This window comes from Dipodomys ordii, unplaced genomic scaffold (genome assembly GCF_000151885.1).
Source record: "Dipodomys ordii isolate 6190 unplaced genomic scaffold, Dord_2.0 Scaffold59, whole genome shotgun sequence".
NCBI classification, from domain to species: Eukaryota; Metazoa; Chordata; class Mammalia; order Rodentia; family Heteromyidae; genus Dipodomys; species Dipodomys ordii.
Genome location: NW_012267275.1, coordinates 10,853,563 through 10,862,347, shown reverse-complemented (window position 1 = coordinate 10,862,347; position 8,785 = coordinate 10,853,563).

Genomic DNA, 8,785 nt, shown 5'->3' with positions numbered 1-8,785 from the left:
GCCCGCTGCGTCTGGCTCCTTCGTCCCGGACTCTCAGCGCTCAGGTATTGCCCCGCTGCGGTCTCCACCACGACCCTGCCGCTGCCGATAGCCCGGCTGCGGTCTCCACTGCCACCCTGCCGCCGCCGCCGCCTCCGCCGCCGCCGCTGGCTGGCTGGTGCTCAGATGTGTATTCTTGCCTTGGCTTTCTCTCACTTGTCTAACTCTCTGTCCTGTGATGGCACACTTGGTGTGTTTCTCTGGCTTAGGACTGTTCACTGGAACTCTAAAACTGCTTTCTATGCGAGAGCTTGTTCAGCTTCCAGCTTCTCCTCTGCCATCTTGTCCTTGTCCCCTCCAACAAATTTTTGTAGTACTTTGTATGTATACAAAATAACTGTTCAAATTTGTGAGGAAAATTTTGCAATTACATCAAATATATCTGTTGGTGAAAGGGGAGGGATAAGGTGATAAAACAACAACAACAATGCAATTAGATCGAAATTATACCTACTTCTAACATAGTATCATTTTTTATATATTTTAATTGTAAAGATACTGCACAGAAGGGTTTCCTGTGGAGCACCATTACTCCTTGCTTTGTTTTTCCTCTATCATCCCTTCCCTCCCCACCTCCCTTACAACTTGCAGGGGTGGAAGTGGGGGAGGTAGTGGAGGGAAGAGATGGTAGGCGAAAAACAGTGAGGGGGGTAACAATGCCAGACAAGAAATATACTCACTACCTTACTGGTGTAACGTAACCCCTCTCTACAGCATCTTTACAATAAAATAAAATTTTAAAAAATCTAAAAAAATAGAGAAAGAAATCATATCTACTGTTACATAGCAAGAAAATGTGAGTTGTTCAGAATATACATTCATTAGAGAACATTTCAATGACAAAAGAAAAGCATATAAACATAAAGTACATTTTCATGGAAAGGACTTTGTGGAAAGGAGAATTTGGTGTTCTTCCTTTGAGTTTTTGGGAGGTCTTGTGATGGGTATAGATATACACACAGTAACTAGAGAATAGAGAGTAATATAAACCTATCATACATATAATTTATAGTTATAACTATGCAAGTCCATGTTCAAACATTATAGTATGTGTACTTACAGAGGAGGAAGTGAAAAGAGAGGACAGAGGAAATTCAGGTGAGAGATGCATCTCAACACAGCTCTTCTGTCATGTGTTTTAGACACAGTTTCTGGTCCTGTGATCTACACATATTTACAAACTGAAAAATCAACAAATAAAATTTTAGAGATTTGTAAAAATTGGGCTTTGTAAAAATAACTGGTAGAAACTATATAGTTAACTCAAGAAAAGTTCATAATTATTTCAGAATTTATCCTGATTCACTGTTATACTGCTATTTTTGAAGTTATTTTCCTAATGATTATTTCATCCATGGTTTATAGTTACCATTGAAATTGCTACTAGTAGAAATGCACTATTCTAGTAGAAATGAACTATTCTAACAACATAACTTTTTCCCTACAGAATGCAGTGGGAATTTTTTTCAGAAAAACATTTTATCAATTAACTCTTACTTTTTATGAAAATGGCATCATTTTTTTCTGCATAATGAAGTGACATTTTATCAATTGACCTTTACGTTTCATAAGAATTGATAGTTTTCCAGGAACAACGAAGAATAAATTTCAAGTTCCATAGTGCTTAAATTCACAATTTTACATTATTCACATTCAAGTCAATGCCATCCTTATTATCTTTATTTATTTTAATGCTAGAATATCCTCTTTTATATAAAGTACTTTTAATTTTTGCTACATGAATGTCACTCATTAGTGCTTCCTAACAAAACGGTATAATTTGTTTTCTTTGGGGTTTACGCACATTCAGAAATTGTACATATATGAGATCCCTAGTAATATACTCATGTAGTGCTGATTACTTAATATATTCATGAAACTTGGTAGCAGGTGAATAATTGCTTGTATAAACTGACCTTAGTGTCTACCATAAAACCACGTAATTATTGCATTCTTAAAGTGACTATAATTAATGTAATTTCCAAACCCATAAAATATTAATATTTTAGGTTACAGATTGTAACATTTGTTGCACAAGATGGTAGTTTAATATGCAGTCTGTGCAATAATTCACTGTTAATCCTTCAATTCTGAACCTTTAAAGTGCCAGCTTTTAATATATTACTGCTGTAGTATCACAGGTTTGAACTCAACTTCTGATGAAAATGAGCAATTCATCACTCTGCCAAACTGAAGCATTAGGAGAAAATACTACCTTTAAAAGTGATGTTAGTATGTGCTATATATTTCATAAGCATGAATTTTAGGCAATGAAAAACTTTTCCAAACATTTGATAGTTTGACTTTATATTTCATTGCAAAAGCTTATCTACTGTATTAAATTAAGACAAATCTTATAAGAATCTCAACAAAATCATCAAGGTAAATATGATCTATGTACCATATCTTAGAACTTCATCTGATTTGTAAATATCACTCCTTTTCAGCAAGTGTAAAAGTTGTTATTGTCATTGATCTCTCTTTCTCTCTCTTTTTCTCTCTTTCTTTCTCTCTCTCTCTCTTTAGAGAAAGAGAGGGGGGAAGAGGGGGCTTGGCCCTTTAACCTTATGGCAACAAAGAAATGTGCAGGGGCAGGGTGGGTCAATAACTAAATAAAAAGATCTATAGTGTGTTATTTTTATATCAAAAGTAATCTTAGCCATCATTGCACCTTGTTCTTGAGCCACTGCTAAGTATGCTTAAAGGATTTGAAACTCCAAAAAAACTTTATTAAACTCTAGACTACAGTAAATATGTTATTGAAAAACAAAGAACAGCCTTCCTTAAAACAATAACTGTCCTTTATATTGGAAAATCCTTTCAAAACAAACTACAGTTGGTCCTCCAAGACTACCTTTTTATTACTCTTAGTTTTGTCTTGAACCTCACGTTATTTTAAATAGTATATTTTGAAGCGTTTAACCGTAACCACAAAACTTTTCACAATTTCTCTCAAAAATTGAAACCCAACCAATTTTCTCTCAAAAACTGGATACCAACCAATTTTCATTTTCAGTGGCCTACATTTGTTTATGTGGTTCTGTTTTGTATATGTATGTATTTATGCATTAGCCTTTTTGTTGGATAAGGATGTTATCATGTACAAACATATGATATATTATATATTTGGCTTTAATTTCTTCTTCATCGATAACAATTTTTGTGAATGATGAATTATTTAATAATTTTGTGCAATTGTTTAATAATTATCTGTACAACTGAATAAAAACAAGAACAGAATATATTCACATTTTCCACTTCTTCATATTTATTGATGAATATTTTCGTTAATCAAAATTAGTATTTGGGAGTCTGAGTCTAAATTTTCTATGGTATCATAAGCATAGATCTAACAGACCTAGTGGAATGGATGTGTCTCCCCTGTGTAAGAATGGTTTCTTTCATTCTCCAGGAGGCCTTAATTGAAAAAAGCTGAAAGAAGGAAGAATATGTTCTCTTTCCTCCACATGAGCTAGAACATCGGCTATGCCTGCAGCTATACTCAAATTGTTCCCTTGTTTGTCAGACTAGGACTAGGATATGGAGGACCAGCTTCTCCAGTGGACAAGTCTTTGGGTTTAGACTGGAATTACATCACCAACTTTTCTTTAGTAGGCATCTTGCAGACAACAGCTTTTGGAAATTCTTAGCACAAAGTTTTTCTTTAACTGATATAATTGAAGAAATTCTGCTACTTTTTTTCTGGAAAACCCTAAGATGACAATACATTCAATTTTTAATGGATTTTTGACATTATGAATATGTTCAGAATGTATTCAGTATGGAAACACAAGACTCCAACTCTATTTCTAATTTAAGAAAAGGTTGATCACATCAAATTCTTAACATCAATTATAAAAGTAAAATAACTTCATAATTTATGTTATTTAACAAAAATGAGTTCATAATATATATTTTATACCAATTTTTAGAAGTTTGGATGACAAATACACCATTTTCACCTATGTTTAGTAAAATAGACCTTCTCTTATATCCATTTCCTTTTCCATAACCAATGCAATTAATGTTTATAAAGAGAAAATATACATGTTATTATAATTTAGTAGTAATTCTTTTCCAAGTATAGTTGATGTTTATTTAACCTGTATTTTTCTACAATGATTTATCAAGTCATTTACCTAAAGGAATATTTATATTAAATTAACTGAAATATTTTCTTTCACATTAGTTTTTTTGTATGTATATATAAAAATAGAAATGTACTAAGAATGATACCAACTTTGTACTAAATCACTCAAACATCCTGGTAATTACCATGAAAATAGATATTTGACTTTAAATTTTAAATACTTTTATTACAGATTTTTATTAAATCAAATTAATGGTTCTTACATATGCCAAGATTCATCATACTTACAATAGTGTTATTTTATTTTACCAACATTGATAATATGTATATTCATCTAAGAAAGTATTTGCAAATTGGGCTTGAGAAAAATGAATACATTTATTCGTGCAATGTTCAAATATCTTATTCAGTGGAGGAGAAAATTCTCAAGAGCATTTTGGGTAATTTTAGTGTTCCATAAAATCACAGTATTACCTGTCAAACACCACATTAATTACTACTATCTAATTGTTTGGCGCTAATTGCTTAATAACATGCAATCATAGGTGTTACTTTTAACATTGGAGTTTCATTAAAAAAATAAAACAAACCCAAACAAAACTAAGACTCTAAAAATAATCTGAATTCCTCATACTTGAAACACATACTTGTAAAAGAACTAAGTCTTAAAGGCAATTTCATATAAGAATTAGAAAAATATATTTAATAGCTGTATGCTTTCTGAAAATGCACATTTTAATACACATTTTCTGGTTATTATGATACATAAGTCATAAGTGGACCAAGTAAATACTGAGAAGTAGTACATGCCCACTAAACAAAGGTTTTCCACAAAAACAAAATCAACATGGGTGAATGTGAGACCTATGTAGAGAGAGAGAAAGGGATAAATAATGGACAAGCTCAGTACAGTGAATGCCTAAACATGAGATATAAAATAATGGCATTCTCTGGAAAATGGATGGAACTAGGGAAAATCATTTAAAGCAAGGTAAGCCAAGATCAGAGAAAAATAGCAAATGGTCTCTCTGATATGGATCCTAAATCCAAAATGCAAGGAGATAGGATTCAAGAAACAAAGGACACTACGTAATTTGTCATATAATTTCTAAATGACTCCAACTTCTTGAACTTGTAAATGCACATCTGCACATCTGAGGGAAGCTAGGAGGAGGGCACAGAATCAGACAGAAACAGGGGAAAGAAATACAAAAGAGGGGCCCATCAGCTGCATGGACATTGATGAAAATGAATGAAGCAACTCAAGGGCAGCGATGGTAGGGAGGGAATGAGAGGGAAAGAGGGAACAGCTTACACTAAGCAAAAGGAAAGAAATGTACATATCACCCACTGTGGAAGAAATAGTTGTATTGTCAAAGCTTATAGAATTCACTAACTTTATAGACCAAGATAATGACAATTTGCCTTGTGAAGGTTAACTATGTTTGTGACTTTAACTATTACTATCTTATAATACTGTGAAACTTGTGAAATTTATCTAATCAATCTCAATAAAAATATTTCAAAATAAAATTCTGAGTAGAAAATGTTGAGGATCAGTAAAGTTTTAATGTTGAATTCAGTTTAAAGGGTATTAGATCCAGGTTCTTTAAATGTCCAAAAGCAGGGTACATGTTCATGCCCAACCTAGGGTTTGTAGTAAGAATTTTATCTTCCTAGTACTCTGATGGCTGTGTCAGGAAGATTTCAAGTTTGGTTTATATAGCAAAATTTGTCTTAGAGGAACATAATAAAAAAAACCCACTCATATCACAATTCAAAGACCATCAACCCTTTGAACTAATTGGATAAAAAACCTCACATATTGTGGAGGACAGTCTAGATTATTTGTTCTACTTACACAAATGTTACTCTCACTAAAATTACATATATTGACAGACAGGATCATGTTTGAACAAATATTTTTATACCCCCTTGAGAGGACACCTTAAAGTATCCATCACAGTTTATATTTCAGAAGTTCTATTGTGACAATCCAGTAATACAATTTCAAAACCTTATCTGCAACCATCTTGATTCATTTGTCTTTAGATTTTTGTTGTTTGTTAGGTAAACTAAGTAAATGGAACGAAAGTGTATGTACTTTAATTGTATGTCTAAATTTGAGTGTTCACATATTTTTATTAGACTTGGTAATCATTTATAAGAATCACATATTTTTGCATAGCAAAATATTTTCCATTGATAATTCATTATATAACCATTATAAAATATTTCATTTTTGTACTAACAATATTCATTTAAAATATTTATGAAATGATTTCTTTGTTCCTTTGTATGTCCCTCCCCCACGGTATAGCCCCTGTTTTCACTGTATTTGATGTTGGTATAATGTGGGGAGGGGAAGGGAAAAAACAAATCATTCAAATAGGGATACAGGTGGACCCATTGCAACAATGAGATGTACAAGTCGTTATGTTGAAAACGAACTTTACAACTTTGGCGGGGGTGGGAGGATGGAGAGTGGAGTGGTGGTGGTGGGGTGGAGGATATGGGAGGGTGGGGGCGGAGAGATGGGAATGGATAGGAAGGGGAAACAAAGGACGAGGCAAAAATGCTTGATAAGAGATGTACTCATTATCTTGCCCATGTAATTGGAACTCCTCTATATGGTATTTTCACAATAAAAAAAAAGAAGAAGAAAAAACTGGGAGAGAGTTAGGGAAGGGGTGTCACTGTCGAAAAAGAAATGTACTCTTTACCTGACTTATGTAACTGTAGCCTCTCTATACATCTTCTATAATAACAATAATAATTTATTTAAAAAATAAATAAAATATCTCCAGATTCATTAGCTGTGGTTGAAACAGAGAAATAGTTTCTAGATAGATGTAGCATTTACATTATCACCCATGATGTTCAAATTACTTGACATCCTGGCCAAATATAATATTTTTTATTTTTTAAATAACTTTCGCTATTTTGAGGAATCTATTTTGAGGTATCTGAGAATCAACAGATTGATATGTAACGATACTACTTTTCACTTCTAGTGATAATAAGGCTTGAAATTTCCATTTGTTATAGGACATTTGGACATCATTTTTGTGAATGCTTGTTCAACATTACAGACCTTTATATTTTTTTATTGTAAAGATATTGTAGAGGGGTTGCAGTTACATGAGTAATGCAATGAGCACATTTCTTATCGAGCATTGTTAACCACCTCCTTTGTTTTCCCCCACTATCCCTTCCCTCCCCAACTCTTACCCTTCCAAAGTTGTAAAGTTCATTTTCAACAGTCATTGTTACAATGGTACAACCTGTATCCTTGTTTCAGCATTTTGTTATTTCCCTTCCTCTCCCCAAATTTGATTCAGGGCACCAGAATCAAATACAATGACAACAGGGATTATACCATAGGCGGAAGGACATGCCAAGGAAACAAAAAAATCACATACTACCTTAAAAACAACAGCAAAAGAAAAAAAATTGTATAAATCTTTCACCTTAAACTTTCTTTTTGATTGTATGGAAATTTGAACTCAGAGCCTCATACTAATTCAGCTTGATTAGCTGGCATTCTACCACTTGACACATGCTTTAGCCCTTGCTTTTGATAGCTATTTTAGAGAGGGAATTCTGTGGACTTTTCTATCTGTACTGACGTCTAAGCATGATATTCCATATCTCTGCCTCCTCCTTAGCTACAGGTCTGATTATAAGTATGAATTACACTAGTCTTTGGTTTTAGACTTCTTTAAATTGTTTCTCCTTATTTATTTGTAGTAGTTCTTCATTATTTTGCTTACAAATATTTCATCAGTTGGCATAATAGAAATATTTTGCTACCCTCTGTGTTTTTGTCATATATAATCAATGAGCAAAATAAAATGAGTTGCAGAAAATAATGTGAAAAATTCTAAAATAACACATCAGTAGAAAAATGATGTTTTATGAAGATATTAAACTATTCAGAGAGACATGTGGCAGTTTAAATTGAAATTAAAAAGAAATACCTAATGGCCATATAACTATATATTCTCTCTCAGTTAATATAAAGAACTTATAAATATAATTTACCTATTTTTTTCTCAAAAATTTTTGCCAAACTGACAAAAACAGAAATAAACACATTTAATAATTTCATTTGTACTATTTGAAAATAAGCAAAATTACTCTCTACATAACTTGTCAAACCTTTAGCTGTTTGCATGATGATGATGGAAGGGATGAAGAAGCCATGAATCTCCTGAACTAGTACATTATGCCTGTCTTGTGAGAGACTTGAGTTAAATGGATGTATGACTTCAGCAAAATGGATCAAATTGTACACATATGATTGGTTATATTCTTCCAGTTCTGTATGCTTAAAATGCTTCTGAAATAAAAGAAATATTAAAAATTTTCAAGCAAATGCATCTGAAGAGTTTCTGTCATCATTGATCATAATTTGAGGGTGATTTTGTGGGGGCTAATAAAGAGAAATCTTACACAATGGCATGGGCAAGGAACAAGGAAAGGAGAATATTAGGAAGAACCAAGATGAAATTTATTTAAAAATAAATAAATAATTGATTACTTTAGAGAAGCACCATTCATTCAGGGATTTATATACATAGAAGTGAAATTTATGGGAGCAATAAAATACAAACAAGATAGCAAATGTAATTAAACTTTTATAAGATTCTATTA